This window comes from Callithrix jacchus, chromosome 4 (assembly GCF_049354715.1).
Source record: "Callithrix jacchus isolate 240 chromosome 4, calJac240_pri, whole genome shotgun sequence".
Taxonomy (NCBI): domain Eukaryota; kingdom Metazoa; phylum Chordata; class Mammalia; order Primates; family Cebidae; genus Callithrix; species Callithrix jacchus.
In genome coordinates this window covers 30,341,589-30,360,576 of record NC_133505.1, presented here as the reverse complement: position 1 = coordinate 30,360,576, position 18,988 = coordinate 30,341,589, and the positions used below count along the sequence as shown (strand labels likewise).

The 18,988-nt window shown below is 39.4% G+C and overlaps 1 long non-coding RNA gene across 1 annotated transcript in view; it reads right to left on the bottom strand.

Moving 5' to 3' along the window:
* The window catches only part of LOC103792326 (uncharacterized), a 93,441-nt gene that overhangs the window by 64,310 nt on the left and 10,143 nt on the right, over positions 1-18,988 (bottom strand). Inside the window, exon 2 of the long non-coding RNA XR_619010.5 lies at positions 18,108-18,229. This is a non-coding gene — a long non-coding RNA (uncharacterized LOC103792326). The remainder of the gene's footprint in view (positions 1-18,107; positions 18,230-18,988) is intronic.

The following is an 18,988-nucleotide window of genomic DNA, read 5'->3' as shown; positions in this document are numbered from 1 at the left end:
TACTTAGAGATTTCATCACCATCAGGCCTGCTTTACAAGAGCTTCTGAAAGAAGCACTACACATAGAAAGGAACAACCAGTATCAGCCTTTCCAAAAATATACCAAAAAGTAAAGAGCATCAACATAATGAAGAATTTACGTCAACTAATGGGCAAAAGAGCCAGCTAGCATCAAATGGCAGTATTAAATTCACATATATTATTATTAATCCTAAATTTAAATCAACTAAATTCCCCAGTCAAAAGACACAGACAGGCAAATTGGATAAAAAGCCAAAACCCATCAGTATGCTGCATCCAGACCCATCTCACATGCAAGGATACACAAAGACTTAAAACAGGGATGGAGGAAGATTCACCAACCAAATGGAGAGCATAAATAAATAAATAAAAAGCAGGAGTTGCAATTCTTATCTCTGATAAAATATACTTTAAAGCAACAAAGATCAAAAGAGACAAAGAAGGACATTACATAATGGTAAAAGGATCAATGCAACAAGAAGAGCTAACAATCCTAAATATATATGCACCCAATACAGGAGCACCCAGATACATAAGACAAGTTCTTAATGACTTATAAAGAGACTTAGACTCCCACATCACATTGTCAATATTAGACAGATCAACGAGACAGAAAATTAACAAGGATATCCAGGACTTGAATTGGAAGTTAATCACTCCTCAGTAATTGCATAGCATTTCACAGGTTTAAATGAAATATTGGTTGGCTGCTTGTTATTTTCCTTCCTCCCTCCATTGTTAAGCACAATTATTGGTATAAAAGAGGTTTTCAATACCCATTTTTAGACTGCATTCTAGCCTGGGCAATAAAACAACACTCCCGTTCTCTCTCCCTCTTTCTCTTCCTCTTTCTTTCTCTCTTTCTTTCTTTTTTTTCTTTCTTGTTTTTTTATCTCTCAAAAAAAATAAATACTATTAATATCAATCTCTGACTAACTTGCTTTCTATTATTCAGTCAAGTGGAAAATATGAGTAGAGCTCTAATCAGGTACTAGAATAACTAAAAATAGCATCTGCAAATTCTTTTTTAATTAGAAAAATGCATGGGTGAGGGAGAAAACAGGAATATTAAAAGTAATGTTTTTCTAAAGATCATACACCCAATTTCTCATTTTTTTGCTTCTATATTTTACTTAGAAGCTGCTTAAAAATCAAGAAGTCTGATTTCACTTCTCATCAAGAACAAAACAAAACAAATGGAAAGTCAATCCAGGGTGCAATCTGCATGTGGTAGAGAAACACACTGGCCTACCTCTTCCTTTCCAGAAATCCAGATCTACAGTTTACTCCTTGAGGGTGAGTTTTGTAATCCTGAAGCACCAAAGTGTTGGGTGTGGTCTGGAGTCAGAACTCCATGCACTTCCACAGAAGGAAAGATTCTCCAAAACTCTTTCAAAACCCACCTTTTCAGGAAGTCTTTGCCAAGGGACTCGGAACTGACTTGGATGGGTCCTTTCCTGGTAGACACTCAGCACTTGATCTTTCCTATATTATTCTCCACTTGCTGCTAAATACCTTTCTAAGCATTCTCAAGTCCTTTCATCTAGGTTTGCTCTTACCAACTCCATCACAATATCTTTCCAGAATAGCTTTATGATATGCTCATCCAGAATATGCTCCCAGAATATCTTTCCTTCCACCCTACCCTAACCGTGTGGTGAGGCCCCTGACATTCTTTAAGGGATTCTGCTGAAGTCACAGTTTCCCAGAAGCTCAGTTTGATGCTGGGGAGGAGTGGGATGATCATCTCCCTCCCACATCACACATTCTGGACAGGAGCTCCTCTTCACAGGCCACGTGCATGAGGCCAGATTCCATCAGGAGGAACAAGGCAGACACCTTGCAGGATGGCCTGGTCCAAGGACAAACTCAGACCCCCTAAGGGTCTCACACACTTGGCATGTGCCTGGTGAAAAGGCGCATCTCCATGGTCAGCCCTCAGAGCTGAAAATATTAGAAGCTAAAGTGGTAAGAGAGACAGGAGAAAGAGCCATGTCAACTCAGGTGAGAAGGTTCCTGCCAGAAAGGATTAGTGTCATACCCATTGCCCTCACTGTTCACACACACACACACACACACACACACACACACACACACCCTTTGCTGATGTGAAATAGCTAGATCAGACGTTGGACCCAAACTGAGCAACTTCAGGTTCAAACCACACACATCATGGAAGCGGCCTCGGGTGTGGGCATCTCATAGTTCATTGACTTGTTGAGCCTCCCACAGGAAAAATATAGAAAACTGCCAAGGATTCAGCACCCAACAACATATGGCTCCCATAAATCACATCCTTATTGTCTAAAATCTTCATTATTTATTGAGCAATGGTCCTAGGAAGACTTTTTTCAGGAACATTATTACATTGAATTTAATCCTGGCTATAATTCTTATTTCCCCAGTGAGGAAACAGCTGCTGGGAGATGAAGTAGCTTGACAAGATCACATTGCTAGGAAGAGATAGAAGACTTTAAAAGAGAGCACAAAGCTATGGTAACCAAAATAGCAAGGTACAGGCATAAAAACAGACTCATACACTAAGAGAACAAAATAGCCCAAAAATAAATCCCCACATTTATAGCCAACTGATTTTCAACAAAGGTATCAATAGCACTCATTGGGAAAAGGGCAGTCTCTTCAATAAATGGTGCTGGAAAAACTAGATATCCATATGCAGAACAATGAAACTAGATACTGATCTCTCATTATATACAAAAGTCAACTCAAAATGGATTAAAAGCTGAAATGTAAGACCTGAAATTATGAAACTACTAGAAAAACAACATAGGGAAAATTCTTCATGACACTGGAATGGGCAAAGATTTTTTGGAAAAGACTTCAAAAGCACAGGCAACAAAATGAAAAACATTCAAAGGGATTACATCAAACTAAAAAGTTTCCATATGACAAAGGAAACAATCAACACAGCAAAGAGCAACCTACAAAATGGAAGAAAGTATTTGCAAATCTGACAAGGAAGCAGTACTCATAATACATAAATTCATACAACTCAACGGCAAAAGTAATAATAATGATCACTATCCAATTTTAAAATGGGCGAAGGGCCTGAACAGACATTTCCCAAAAGAAGATTTACAAATAACCAGCAGATATAAGACAAAATATCCAACATCATTAATCATCAGGGAAGTACAAATCAAAACCACAATCCTATATAGCCTCACCCCAGTTAGAATGGCTATTATCAAAAAGACAAAGAATAACAAATGCTGGCGTGGTTGCAGAGAAAGAGGAATTCTTATGCACTGTCAGTGGGAATGTAAATTAGCACAGCCCTTATGGAAAATAGTATGGAGGTTCCTCAAAAAAATAAAAATAGAATAATTTTTAAATTTAAAAAAATTAAAAATATGATCCAGGAATCCCACTACCAGGTATCTATGCAAAGGAAAGGAAGTCAGTAGGTCAAAGAGATACCTGCACTGTTCATTGCAGAATTATTCACAATAGCCAAGATTTGAAACCAACCTAGGTACTCCTCAGTGGATGAAGAAAATGTGATACTGTATCACAGGACTTGTACAGGTTAATCTGTATTCAGCTCGTTTCCTTCTTCTTTATGGCCAAATAGCATTCCATTGCTTATATACAATCCTTAAATGGCCTTTAAAAATAGTAAAAGATGAAGACAAAATTGAAAAGGACCTATGATTTGCTGGAATCAGCCCCGGGGCCAAACCATGCAGCCCTCAAACCTGTGATTGTTTAATTGTGCATTCCCAATGGGATCCTGCACTGCTTCCAGTGCCACAACCAGATCCACACTAAAACCTTAACCCATGAAAATGGAAGGCCAGGGATGGAGCTGCTAAGCAGCACTGTTATGCCAACACTCTTTACTCAGCTATCAATATAAATTGAAATCTAAAAAACATGAGATATTTTTAATTAAACATACATATGCTGATATTTGTTTCCCCCTCCCCTAATGAAATATCTAACCTCTCTGTAGGAACTACCACACTTCACTTAGCCCACCTCATTCTAGCCTCAGCCTACCTCGTTCTAGCCTGAACCTACTTCTCACCCTACTCTTTCTCATCTGGTTCTAGCCTCAGTCCACCTCTCATTCTGGCCTCTGTTGTGACCAGCTCCTTCTAGGTGCAGCTCCTCAGCACCTCAATCCCAGCCCTCTCTGATGTCTGCCAGGACCTCTAGGTCCTCACACAGGAGAGACCTGGAAGTACAGGTTTAACACCTGTACTTAATACCCACTGGGCCACCCTTACCCAATAGGAGATGGAATCATGGAGAAATCTTCACAAGGAAAAGTGGACAGCTCTTAAATGCATTTCTAAGGGCTCCTTAGGCAGTCTCTGGGAGCTGGTCCACAGAACACACCCTACAGGAGCTTTTCTCCCCTGCCTTCCTCCCCCTGCTCCTGACTTCTGCTCCCTGTCATCATTTCCCACATAAACTACCCACAGCAGCCCCTTTCAGGCTGTGTCTCAGGGAAACCCTAGCCAAGACAAATCACTTCATGCAGTAAAATTTAGTGACCATAGTTTTAGAATCAACAAATGGGACATGGCATCTTACAAAAGATGTCTCTGTACCACCTCTGCTCCAGAGAGGCAGATAGGCAGGAAGACCAAGACAGAACATTGAATTGTACAGAATTCCAGAGCATTTATTTAGTTTGTGTAATTAGTCAGAGAATTTGAAATAAGGCTATTCCCAAAATCTGAGCTGGATGGCTGCTGTACTTCTTCATGATGGTGAAAATAAAGTTGAGTTTTACTTCCCTTAAGAGAGTGAGACAAAGAAGCAAAGAAAAATCAGGTCTCGTGTGGCAGCATGCCAGGGCCTAGCCACATCAATGCTGAGAGTTTGTTACCACACCTGAGCTTGGATGGCTGAAGTAGCTTTTAAAATATAGTTTAAGTTAAGATCAAAATCCCACACTAAACAAATATTTTAACTTGGAAAGAAGACTGTCCTCTGAGGTGTACCTGGAGTGTGTGGAGGAAGGAATACTAATACCACAAACTCTAAAGACAAACAACACAGAGATTGAGAAACCAATATTGTGCTTTACCAAATAGACAAAAGATCTTGGGAGTATTCCAGAAGGACAAGGGTTACCTGTAGATTATTATGAGGAACCGACAGACTGCCCGCACAGCTCAGAACCTCTTTCGGGAGTATGCCTACACACACAACTTATTGAATGTACCAGTGAAGACCAACATACAGGTTGGTTGTTCTGCACAGGTGTGGTGAGTGGGGAGACTAAAGAGACCTTCCTCCACTGTGTTTCAGGGCATGGGGCACAGTGTGACACCATCAGGAGACTGGAGGAGGGAACCTAGCTAAATGACCCTCTCAAGTCCCTGAATCTCCTGAGCCCCAATCTTCTGAGCTACAAAATTAGGCTGATTATATCAAAGAAACATCCTAAGAAAGAAGACGTGAAAGGTTATTAGAGAAAGTGCATTGTAGAAATAAATAATCCCATGCTTACTAGTACAAGATCTGGGACAGACACTCACACTTGCTTAGAAAATCCTATGTTCCTAAATCAGCCCCATAAACTAGCATGAAAGGAAGGACTTAAGTAAATGTAGACTACAAACAGCTTGTACATACCCTTAGGCAATACAAAAGCATCCCTGTCTTATTACTAATATGCAAAGCCATTCTTGTCTAACCGAAGGCGATCTAAGGGTGCCTTCTCTCATGGCAGTATGACTTGAGCCCAATTTGAGCTGGAGCATAACTTCAAAAGTAACATATGGATTAATATAACTGAGGCTGGCCTCCTGCCAATTGGTAAAAATTGCTCAACGTTTTCTTGAGCAAGATAAAGAAAACATTCTACTTTTTATTTGAGCTCCAATTTATCATTTTAATTGATATTTTGAAAACAAAATCACAGCTAGAAATAACAGTACCATTTGCATAGTCTAGAAATTGAACCTAGCTAAGGCCCAACGTCTGATAAATTAGCCAATTAAAAGCAGTGCTTTGATCTAGTTATGGAGCATCAGTGGCTCCTAAGATTATTAAAAGAGAAACAATATGAGCTCCTTTTGTGATGGAAAAGCAAACCAATACCTTTAATGTAGTTTTATTTTAAAAAATAATCTGAATATGATCAAGGCTCTAAATCCAATTACCAATTAACAGGAAATGTATATGGAGGAACATGTTAAAAGACACCATGGGAATGCAATCAGTAATATCTAGAATGTTGGAAACTGTACAAACATTTCAGGTTTTCTTCAACAAAGGAGGATGGAAACAAAGAGTGAGAGAGAGAGAGAGAAAGAGTGAAAGGTAAAGGATTGACCTAATTTCTCATTAAATAAAGGTAGAAAGATATACTGACCAATATAAACATGCATATTTATTTGAGTCCTGATTCAAAATGCATAAAAGGTTTCTAAAATGTGTGTCTTTGATCCCTGACCATGAAGAAGAAACTGGTATAGAATTTTCTTCCCCTCCAAGGCAAAAAGAAAATTATACAAAAATGTTTAAAAACATCTTTTTCAGACACAGGATATCAATTTAAGACTGTGATCCTGAGAAAAGAAAGCAAAGGAGTTGAGTTTTACAATTGCCCTGGATTTCTGCCTGAAAGCAAGTTTTGAAAAGCACAAAAAGGAACAGGGGAGGCCAGAAAAAGCACCACAATCTCCCTGGATTGAGGAGAAACAGATCAGGGTTTGCAGAGGCTGACCCAGCTGAAATTGGTAGAGCCAAGTTCAGAGACAAGTGAACTGTGGAAAGAAAGAGTTCCAGAGATGTATACAGGTGGCCTCTTGAGTCATTGGTCGAATATTAGTCTGTGCATTCATAGGGGGAGGATCCTCAAGGCTGGAAAAATAACTGAATAACTCTAATTGAATCCATTCCCAGACTCTAACTAGCGAGAGCAGACACACCTTTTTGAACACTCAGAGCAATATGTAGAGATGTCAGAAGGATCATACATTAGTACTAGAGCTAACTTAGCTCTAAAGTACAGACTATTCTACAATTGCCCTAAAAAGGCTTTAAAGCAAGCCTGGTAAAGATTAATCAGTAAACATATAACTTACCTGTCTGCCAAAACAAATTTCAAAACTTTTTAGGAAAGACAACTGTATCTAAACACTAAACAATAGAAACTCATAATGTCCTGCATCCAATAAAAAGATCATTAGATGTGCAAAAAATCAGCAAACTGTGACCCATAGCAAAGGGTAAAATCAGTCAAAAGAAACAGAGATACATAACAGAGATGCTGGGAACAGCAGAAAATGATTTTTTTAAAGCTATTACAAGTACATTTAAATTTTTTAAAGAAAACATGAATATACGAAGGGACAAATGAAAAATAATAAAAAGACTAAAATGGAAATTCTAGACAAGAAAAATACAAGTTCTGCAAGGAAGACTTCACTGTACAATCCTAACAGCTGATAGCATGCTCCAAAAGAAAGATTAGTAAACACAAAGACACTATCATAGAAAATACTCAACCGACCAGCAGAGGAGAAGAAAGACAAACAACAAAAACAGAAACTCAGCGACCTGTAGTATAGCATCCACCTGTCAAACATACATGTCACTGGAGCCCAAGAAGATAGCGAGGAGGTGGCAAAAAGAAAACTTCTGTGATGAAATCATGACTGAAAATTTGCCATTTCTGATGCAAACAATAAACCCATGGATCCAAGAAGCTCAGTGATATCCAAGACAGATAAACACAAATACCATCATAATCAAATTGCTATAAGTTATTTATAAGCAGGAGAAGTTTTAAGTAACTATATATTTAAATATAAAACATATGTATATTACATATGTATATGTACACACACATGTGTATATTTCTGATACATAATGTAACAAAAAGTAGATTCATTGTTGCCTGGGGCTAAGTATGGGGAGGAGAGGTGAGATTGACTATAGGAAGATGAAACAGCTTTTTGTGGAATTAAAATATTCTTCTTTAATTATGATGGAGTTTATAGGAGTGTACACCCTTGTCAAAGTTCATTTGAATGTACTGTTTAAAGAGGTAGATCTTATTGTATGTAAAACATACCTTAATAAAATTGATTTTTAAACCACATAACATTTTTGGGATAAGTGACAATTTGAACATGTACTGAGTATTTGATGACATTAAAAAATTACTGTTGGAGGAAAATCCAAGATGACCCTTTTAGGAGCAGCTCAGGATTGCAGCTCCCAGTGAAAGTGCGGAGGGTGAGTAGATGCTGCATTTCCAGATGGATCTTTATTGCCCAGAGGCCAGGAGATTCCTAGGCAGAAGAGCCCTACGGGTCACCAGCGTGGCTGTTTTGGCCAGCGCGGCTGTTTGCTGTTTTAGCCAGCACTGCGGCATGGAGGCTCTCCGTACAAAATACACTGGTCTGGTTGCCCTTTTAAGCTGGCCAGGAGATTCCCAGGTAGCGCCGTTGTTTCAGCTAGCACAGTGGGCTGCCGCATGGGAAATCACACAGATCCCGGCGCCCTTTCAGCAGGTGACTGGAACACCTAGGAGAGAGTCAACCATTCAACTTAAAAAAAACAGGCTCTGAGGCAGGGAGCCAAGTGATCAGGCTCAGCGGGTCCCACCCCCACAAAAAAAAAAAAAAAAAAAAAAAAACAGCAATTGGAAACGCTCGGGGTTGAGAGTTTCATGGCAAGCACAGCTGCACCTAGGATGATGCAGCTCGGCAGGGGAGGGGCGTCCACCATTACTGAGGCACTCCACCCCTATGGAGGCAGTCCATCATTGCAGAGGCAGCTTGCTGTTGCTGGGGCAACCCGCCATAACAGAGAGAGTCTGCCATTACAGAGGTGGGCCACCATTACCAAGGCAGTTCTAACCACACCCATATAAACAGGACTACAGGGAAGCTCAATGGCAGCAGGGCGGAGCTCTGCAAAGCCTCTGCAGGCAGACAGTGACTAGGCTGCCTCCTTGCTGTGCAGGGGAGCCTTGAAAAAAAAAAAAGGCAGCAGCACAATGGACACTCATAAATAAAACCCTAACTCCCCGGGAAAAAGCACCTGGGGGGAAAAAAGGCAGTTTATGAGTTCTGCTGCAGCAGACTTAAACATACCTGCCTAGCAGCTCTGAAAGAACAATGGAGCTCACAGCTCAACACTTGAGTCCTGTAAAGAACAGACTGTCTCCTCAAGCAGCTCCCTGACCCCCTGTATATCCAAAGAGTCACCTCACAAAGGACTGATCAGACAGACATTTGGTGGGCATCATTCTGGGACAAAGATAGCAGAAGAAGAAACTGGTAGCAACCCTTACTGTTCTGCAGCTGCTAAGGTGATCCCCAGGCAAGCAGGGCCTGGAGTGGACCTCAGCAGTCCTACAGCAGAGGGGCCAGACTGTTAAAAAAAAAAAACCAAGAAACAGAAATAACTTCATCATCAACAACCTGAACGTCCACTGAGAGACCCAATCTGAATATCGGCCACTACACAGATGACAGGTGGATAAATCCACTAAGATGGGAAGAAACCAGCGCAAAAAGGAGAAAAACACCCAAAACCAGAACACCTCTCCTCCTACAAGGAATCATAACTCCTCACCAGCAAGGGAACAAAGCTGGATGGAGAATGAGTGTGATGAAATGACAAAATCAGACTTCAGAAGGTGGATAATGAGAAACTTCTGTGAGCTAAAAGAACATGTTCTAACTCAGTGCAAAGAAACTAAGAACCTTGAAAAAAGATTTGAGGAAATGATAACAAGAATGGACAACTTAGAGAGGAATATGAGTGAATTGATGGAGCTGAATAACACAACACAAGAACTTCACAAAGCATGCACAAGTTTCAACAGCTGAATTGACCAAGCAGAAGAAAGGATATCAGAGGTCAAAGATCAACTCAAAGAAATAAAAAGAGAAGGCAAGATTAGAGAAAAAAGCACAAAAAAGAATGAACAAAGTCTCCAAGAAATGTGGGACTATGTGAAGAGACCTAATCTATGTTTGATAGGTGTATCTGAATGTGACGAAGACAATGAATCCAAGCTGGAAAAACATCTTCAGGATATTATCCAGAAAAACTTCCCCAACCTAGCAAGACAGGCTAATATTCAAGTCCACGAACTACAGAGAACACCACAAAGATATTCCTCAAGAAGAGCAACCCCAAGGCACATAATCATCAGATTCACCAGGGTTGAAATGAAGGAGAAAATGCTAAGGGCAGCCAGAGAGAAAGGTCGGGTTACCCACAAAGGGAAGCCCATCAGACTCACAGTAGATCTCTCAGCAGAAAGACTACAAGCCAGAAGAGAGTGGGGGCCAATATTCAACATCCTTAAAGAAAAGAACTTTCAACCCAGAATTTCATATCCACCCAAACTAAGCTTCATAAGTGAAAAAAAAATAAAATCCTTTGCAAACAAGCAAGTACTCAGAGATTTTGTCACCACCAGGCCTGCTTTACAAGAGCTCCTGAAAGAGGCACTACACATAGAAAGGAACAACCAGTACCAGCCACTCCAAAAACATACCAAATGGTAAAGAGCATCAACAAAATGAAGAATCTGCATCAACTAACGGGCAAAACAATCAGCTAGCATCAAAATGGCAGTATCAAATTTGCACATAAACAATACTAACCCTAAATGTAAATGGGTTAAATGCACCAATCAAAAGACACAGACTGGCAAATTGGATAAAAAGCCAAAACCCATCAGTGTGCTGTATCCAGGAAACCCATCTCACATGCAAGAATACACATAGGCTCAAAATAAAGAGATGGAGGAAGATTTACCAAGCAAATGGAGTGCAAAAAAAAAAAAAAGCAGGAGATGCAATTCTCATCTCTGATAAAATAGACTTTAAAGCAACAAAGATCAAAAGAGACAAAGAAGGACATTACATAATGGTAAAAGGATCGATACAACAAGAAGAGCTAACCATCCTAAATATATATGGACCCAATACAGGAGCACCCAGATATATAAGGCAAGTCCTTAAAGACTTACAAAGAGACTTAGACTCTCACACAATAATAGTGGGAGACTTTAACACTCCACTGTGAATATTAAACAGATCAACCAGACAAAAAAAATAACAAGGAAACCCAGGGCTTGAACTCAGACCTGGAACAAGCAAACCTGATAGACATTTACAGAACACTCCACCCCAAATCCACAGAATATACATTCTTCTCAGCACCACATCACACCTACTCTAAAATTGACCACATAATTGGAAGTAAAGCACTCCTCAGCAAATGCAAAACAACTGAAATCATAACAAACAGCCTCTCAGACCATAGTGCAATCAAGTTAGAACTCAGAATTCAGAAACTAACTCAGAACTGCACAGCTTCATGGAAACTGAACTGAGCTCTTCAATGTTGATTGGATAAACAATGAAATGAAGGCAGAAATAAAGAAGTTCTTTGAAACCAACGAGAACGAAGACACAACATACCAGAATCTCTGGGACACATTTAAAGTAATCTCTAGAGAAAAATATATAGCAATAAGTGCCCATATGAGAAGAGTGGAGAGATCCAAAATTGACACCCTATCGTCAAAATTGAAAGAGCTAGAGGAGCAAGATAAAAAAAACTCAAAACCCAGCAGAAGACAAGAAATAACTAAGATCAGAGCAGAACTGAAGGAGATAGAGACAAGAAAAACCCTTCAAAAAATCAATAAATCCAAGGACTGGTCTTTAGAAAAGATCAACAAATAGACCACTAGCCAGACTGATAAAAAAGAAAAGAGAGAACAACCAAATAGACGCAATAAAAAACGATAAAGGGGAAATCATCACAGATTCCACAGAAATTCAAACCATCATCAGAGAATATTACAAACAACTCTATGCACCTAAACTAGTAAACCTGGAAGAAATGGATAATTCCTGGACACTTGTGTCCTCCCAAGCCTAATCCAGGAGGAAGCCGAAACTATGAATAGAACAATAACAACGTCTGAAGTCGAGGCAGCAATTAAGAGCCTACCACACACAAAAAAGCCCAGGTCCAGATTTCTACCAGACACACAAAGAAGAACTGGTACCATTCCTTCTGAAACTATTCCAAGTAATCCTAAAAGAGGGAATCCTTCCCAATTCATTTTATGAGACCAACATCACCCTGATACCAAAACCCGGCAGAGACTCAACAAGATGAGAAAACTTCAGGCCAACTTCCATGATGAACATAGATGCAAAAATCTTCAATAAAATACTGGCAAGCTGATTGCAACAGCACATCAAAAAGCTTATCCATCACGATCAAGTAGGATTCATCCCGGGGATGCAAGGCTGGTTTAACATACGCAAGTCTATAAGCATAATTCACCACATAAACAGAACCAAAAACAAAAACTACATGATTATCTCAATTGACGCAGAGAAGGCCTTTGACAAAATTCAACAGCCCTTTATGCTAAAAACCCTCAATAAACTCGGTATTGATGGAACGTATCTCAAAATAATAAAAGCTATTTACAACAAACCAACAGCCAATATCATACTGAATGGGCAAAAACTGGAAGCATTCCCTTTGAAATTGGCACTAGACAAGGATGCCCTCTCTCACCACTCCTATTCAATATAGTACTGAAAGTTCTAGCCAGAGCAATCAGGCAAGAAAAAGAAATAAAGGGTATTCAAATAGGAAAAGAGGACGCCAAATTTTCACTATTTGCAGACGACATGATAGTAAACCTAGAAGACCCAATCGCCTCAGCCCAAAAACTCCTGAAACTGATAAGCAACTTCAGCAAAGTCTCAGGATACAAAATCAATGTGCAAAAAATCACAAGCATTCCTATACACCAATAACAGAATTAAAGAGAGCCAAATCAAATGATCCAAGATGGCTGATTGCTAACATCTCGGGACTGCAGCTCCCAGTGAAAGCGCAGAGAACAAGAGGACGCCACACTTTGAGACAAATTTTGGTCACTCATGGAGCAGAAGATTCCCAGTGGAGGAGCACATGGGTGGCCAGCGTTGACTCTTGTGGCCAGTGCAGCGGTTTTGCCAGCACCTTGGCAGGGCAGCTCTTGGTGCAGAGTAAACGGGACTGGTTCCCCTTCTGACTGAGGTTTGGAGGAGCCGCATGGGTGGCCAGTGCGACTCCTGTGGCCGGTGCAGCGGTTTTGCCGGCACCTCAGCGCAGCAGCTCTTGGTGCAGAGTAAATGAGACTGGTTCCTTTTTTGACCAAGGTTTGGTGCTCCGGGAAGGCAGAGTAGCCTATTACGGACTCAAGAAGGAAGCCAGATTGGAGATTCCTCGGGAGAAAAGCACCATCAGTCTTCACACCGCTGTTTTGGCCAGCGCAGTGGGTTGCTCATATTTCAGCCCTGGGAATTAAGAACTTGGACGTCCACTCAGCAACCTAATTTGAAAGTTGGTAATTACAAAGACGACAGGTGGATAAATTTACAATGATGGGAAGAAACCAGCATAAAAAGGCTGAGAATACTCAAAATCAGAATGCTTCTCCCTCTACAGAGGATCACAGTTCCTCATTAACAAGGGAACAAGGCTTGATGGAGAACGAGTGCATCCCATTAACAGAATCAGGCTTCAGAAGATGGATAATAAGAAACTTCTGTGAGTTAAAAGAACATGTTGTAGCCCAATGTAAAGAAACTAAGAACTTTGAAAAAAAGATTGACGAAATCCTAATGAAAATAGACAACTCAGAGAGGAATATAAGTGAATTAATGGAAATGAAGAATACAATACAGGAACTCCAAGAAGTATGCACAGGTTTAAACACTCGAATTGTTCAAGCAGAAGAAAGGATATCAGAGGTCGAAGTCCAACTTAATGAAATAAAATGAGAAGACAAGATTAGAGAAAAAAGGATAAAAAGGAATGAGCATAGTCTCCAAGAAATGTGAAACTATGTGAAAAGACCAAATTTACGTTTGATAGGTGTACCTGAATGTGACGGAGAGAATAAATCCAAGCTGAAAAATATTCTTCAGGATATTATTCAGGAAATTTTTGCTAAACTAGCAAAGCAAGATAGTATTCAACCCCAGGTAATACAGAGAACACCACAAAGATATTCCTCAAGAAGAGCAACCTCAAGGCACATAATCGTTAGATTCACCAGGGTTGAAATGAAGGAGAAAATACTAAGGGCAGCCAGAGAGAAAGGTCAGGTTACCCACAAAGGGGAGCCTATCAGACTTACAGCAGATCTCTCAGCAGAAACTCTACAAGCCAGAAGAGAGTGGGGGCTGATATTCAATATCCTTAAAGAACAGAACTTTCAGCCCAGAATTTCATATCCAGCCAAACTAAGCTTCACAACTGAAGGAAAAGTAAAATCTTTATGAACAAGCAAGTACTCAGAGATTTTATTACCACCAGGCCTGCTTTACAAGAGCTTCTGAAAGAAGCATTACACATAGAAATAAACAACCAGTATTAGCCTTTCTAAAAATATACCAAAAAGTAAAGAGCATCAACATAAAGAAGAATTTACATCAACGAATGGATAAAACAGCCAGTTAACATCAAATGGCAGTAATCCTAAATTTAAATTGACTAAATCCCCCAATCAAAAGATAAGCCAAAACCCAACGGTATGCTACATCCAGACCCACTTCACCTGCAAGGATACACAAAGACTCAAAACAAAGGGATGGAGAAAGATTTACCAACCAAATGGAGAGCAAAAATAAACAAATAAATAAAAAGGAGGAGTTGCAATTCTCATAGCTGATAAAATAGATTGTAAAGCAACAAAGATACAGTGGTAAAAGGATCAATGCAACAACAAGAGCTAACAATCCTAACACCCAGATACATAGAGACTTAGACTCAATGAGACAGAAAACTAATAAGGATATCCAGGACTTGAACTCCGATCCGTAACAAGTAAACTTAATAAATATTTATGGAGCTCTCCACTTTAAACATACAAAATATACATTCTTGTCAATACCACATCACACCTACTCATAGGTTTAAATGAAATATTGATTGGCCATTATTAATACCCATTTTTTTAAGAATAAAGCAACATTTCTGTTCTCTCTCCCTCTTCTTCTTCCTCTTTCTTCCTCTCCTTCGCTCCTTTTTTCTTTCCTTCTCTCAAAAAAGAAAAAAGAAATCAACTTGTAAACCTCTAGATCCAGGTCGGCAATGTCTCTCTCATTGCCTGATTTCATTCCTTCCCTTCTCTCCCTCCCTCGCTCCCTCCCTCCCTCCCTTCCTCTTTTCCTGCCTTCCTCCTTCCTCCCTTCCTAAAAAAATAAATAAATAAATAAAAGAGAGCCAAATCACGAATGAACTGCCATTCACAATTGCTACAAAGAGAATAAAATACCTAGGAATATGACTAACAAGGAACGTAAAGGACCTCTTCAAGGAGAACTACAAACCACTGCTCAATGAAATAAGAGAGGACACAAACAGATGGAGAAATATTCCATGTTCATGGTTAGGAAAAATCAATATCATGAAAATGGCCATACTGCCCAAAGTAATTTACAGATTCAATGCTATCCCCATCAAGCTACCAATGACCTTCTTCACAGAACTGGAAAAAACTACCATAAACTTCATATGGAACCCAAAGAGAGCCCACATAGCCATGTTAATTCTAAGTAAAAAGAACACAGCGGGAGGCATAACACTACTGAACTTCAAACTATACTACAAGGCTACAGTAATCAAAACAGCATGGTACTGGTACCAAAACAGAGGTATAGACCAATGGAACAGAACAGAGGCATCGGAGGCAACACAACATATCTACAACCACACAATCTTTGATAAACCTGACAAAAACAAGCAATGGGGAAAGGATTCCCTGTTTAATAAATGGTGTTGGGAAAACTGGCTACCTATGTGCAGAAAGCAGAAACTGGACCCCTTCCTGACACCTTACACTAAAATTAATTCCAGATGGATTAAAGACTTAAACATAAGACCTAACACCATAAAAACCCTAGAATAAAATCTAGGCAAAACCATTCAGGACATAGGAGTAGGCAAGGACTTTATGACCAAAACACCAAAAGTATTGGCGACAAAAGCCAAAATAGACAAATGAGACCTAATCAAACTCCACAGCTTCTGCACAGCAAAAGAAACGGTCATTAGAGTGAATCGGCAACCAACAGAATGGGAAAAAATTTTTGCAATCTACCCATCTGACAAAGGGCTGATATCCAGAATTTACAAAGAACTCAAACAGATTTACAAGAAAAAAAACAAACAAGCCCATTCTTAAGTGGGCAAAGGATATGAACAGACACTTTACAAAAGAAGATACAGGAGGCCAACAAACATGAAAAAATGTTCATCATCACTGATCATTAGAGAAATGCAAATCAAAACCACATTGAGATACCATCTCATGCCAGTTAGAATGGCGATCATTAAAAAAGTTGGAGACAACAGATACTGGAGAGGATGTGGTTAAATAGGAACACTTTTACACTGCTGGTGGGAATGTAAATTAGTTCAACCATTGTGGAAGACAGTGTGGCAATTCCTTGAGGGCCTAGAAATAGAAATTCCATTTGACTCAGCAATCCCATTACTGGGTATATAGCTAAAGGATTATATATCGTTCTACTATAAGGACACATGCACACGAATGTTCATTGCAGCACTGTTTACAATAGCAAAGACCTGGACCAACCCAAATGCCCAGCGATGATAGACTGGACTAGGAAACTGTGGCATATATACAGCATGGAATATTATGCAGCAATCAAAAATGATGAGTTCGTGTCCTTGGTAGGGACATGCATGAACCTGGAGAACATAATTCTCAGCAAACTGACACAAGAACAGAAAATGAAATACCACATGTTCTCACTTATAGGCGGGTGATGAACAATGAGAACACATGACACAGGGAGGGGAGCATTACACACTGGGGTCTGTTGCAGGTAATAGGAAAGGGACAGTGGGAGGTGGAAAACTGGGGAGAGATAGCATGGGGAGAAATGCCAGATATGGGTGAAAGGGAGGAAGGCAGCAAATCACACTGCCACATGTGTACCTATGCAACAATCTTGCATGTTCTTCACATGTACCCCCAAACCTAAAATGTAATAAAAATAAATAAATAATTTAAAAAGAAAAATTACTGTTAATTGTATGGGTATGAATTAGTTGTTGTGGTTAAGTTTGTTTTTAAGGGTTCTTATTGTGAGAAGTGCATAGTGAAATATTTATAGACAAAATTATATGATGTCAATATTGGCCTTTTTAAAATATAGGCAGCAGGGGAAAGGGAAGATACAGTAATATTGGCCATCAGTCAATAGTTGTTGAAGCTGGATATTGAGTACATGGGAACTCATTAAACTATTTTCTGCACATTTATTAAAACTTGAAACTTTCAACATAAAAAATTCTTTTACATGCTTTAAACACATGAATTATGTGGCAAATTATTCAATTAAAAATGTAAACTAAGTAGCTTTTTTAGGTGACAGATACTACAGGACATATACAAGCATAAAGAATGGTCTCTTTGGAACCATGATGGAACTCATGATTTAACTCACAGTCTAGGAAATGCCAAGTAATAGAAAAAATTATATGATGAGAGTAGATGAGACCTTTTATGGGTCAGCATTAGGTTCCAAGAGAATAAAACTTCACAATAAGAGATTTAGATAAGATAGAGGTTTCTTTGTCTCCAAGATAAAAATTTGGAAATAGTCCACCAGAATTAGTAGCACTGTCAGAGCCATCAGAGCTGGCACCTACAACAATGCAGTTCACAATCATGATCTCATTTAACCTTTTTCCAGCCCAGTAAAGAAGATACTGCCCAAGTCAAATCTAAATGTCAGGATTTGATCCTGGATCTGAAACATTTTTCATGAAAAGAATTATAAAATAACACCCTCACATTTTTTCTTATTGCTGCACTATCGATACTCAGTTTAATTTTACCAAGATTAAAGAATTAGATAGCCAGCGAGGTGGTTCAGGCCTGTAATCCCAGCATTTTGGGAGGCGGAGGTGGGTGGATCACGAAGTCAGGAGATGGAGATCATCCTGGCTAACATGGTGAAACCCTGTCTCTACTAAAACTACAAAACAAAAAATTAGCCAGGCATGGTGTCACACACCTGTAGTCCCAGGTACTCGGGAGGCTGAGGCAGGAGAATCGCTTGAACCCGGGAGGTAGAGGTTGCAGTGAGCTGAGGTTGAGCCACTTCACTCCAGCCTGGGTGACAGAGCAAGATGCTATCTAAAAAAAAAAAAAAATTAGATAGAGGCTTTGTGAAAATTTTGAACTTTTTAATACTCTTGAATACACCATTATTCTTCATTAAGTCCAATTGCATATCATAATTTGCACATTCTTCTCTATTAATGTAGTATCACTACCACCAGTCTAATATTTATTAGCCAAGATTAGGATAATTTTCTACTTCAAAGAAAATTATCTAGCTCAAAAAACAATACAGCTAAAGTGAAAATAAAGGGGAAGAAAAATAATTCAAACTCTTTGATAGAGAATCTTTAAACGGTAAAACTATAGATTGATTACAATCATTCCCTGAGAGGGCATACTGGTTGAACAAAGAATAGCTTGATTATAATCTGGCCTGATAACAAAGCTGGCCCCGTAGATTGTAAGTGGATTGTAAAGGCAATGTACAAAAACAAAACAACAAAAACAAAAAACTTATACATGTAAAGGACTTTGAAACTTAAGGATGTAAGCCTGAGATGCAATTCTATTTGTATATAAAAGTAATAGTAATATGAATAGATGTCTGCATTTCTATAACTTGGAAAGAACTTGGCAAAGAAGTTATAGGAATTAGATAGCCAGGCGTGGTGGTTCAGGCCTGTAATCCCAGAATTTTGGGAGGCCGAGGTGGGTGGATCATGAAGTCAGGAGATGGAGATCATCCTGGCTAACATGGTGAAACCCTGTCTCTACTAAAACTACAAAACAAAAAACTAGCCAGGCATGGTGTCACACACCTGTAGTCCCAGG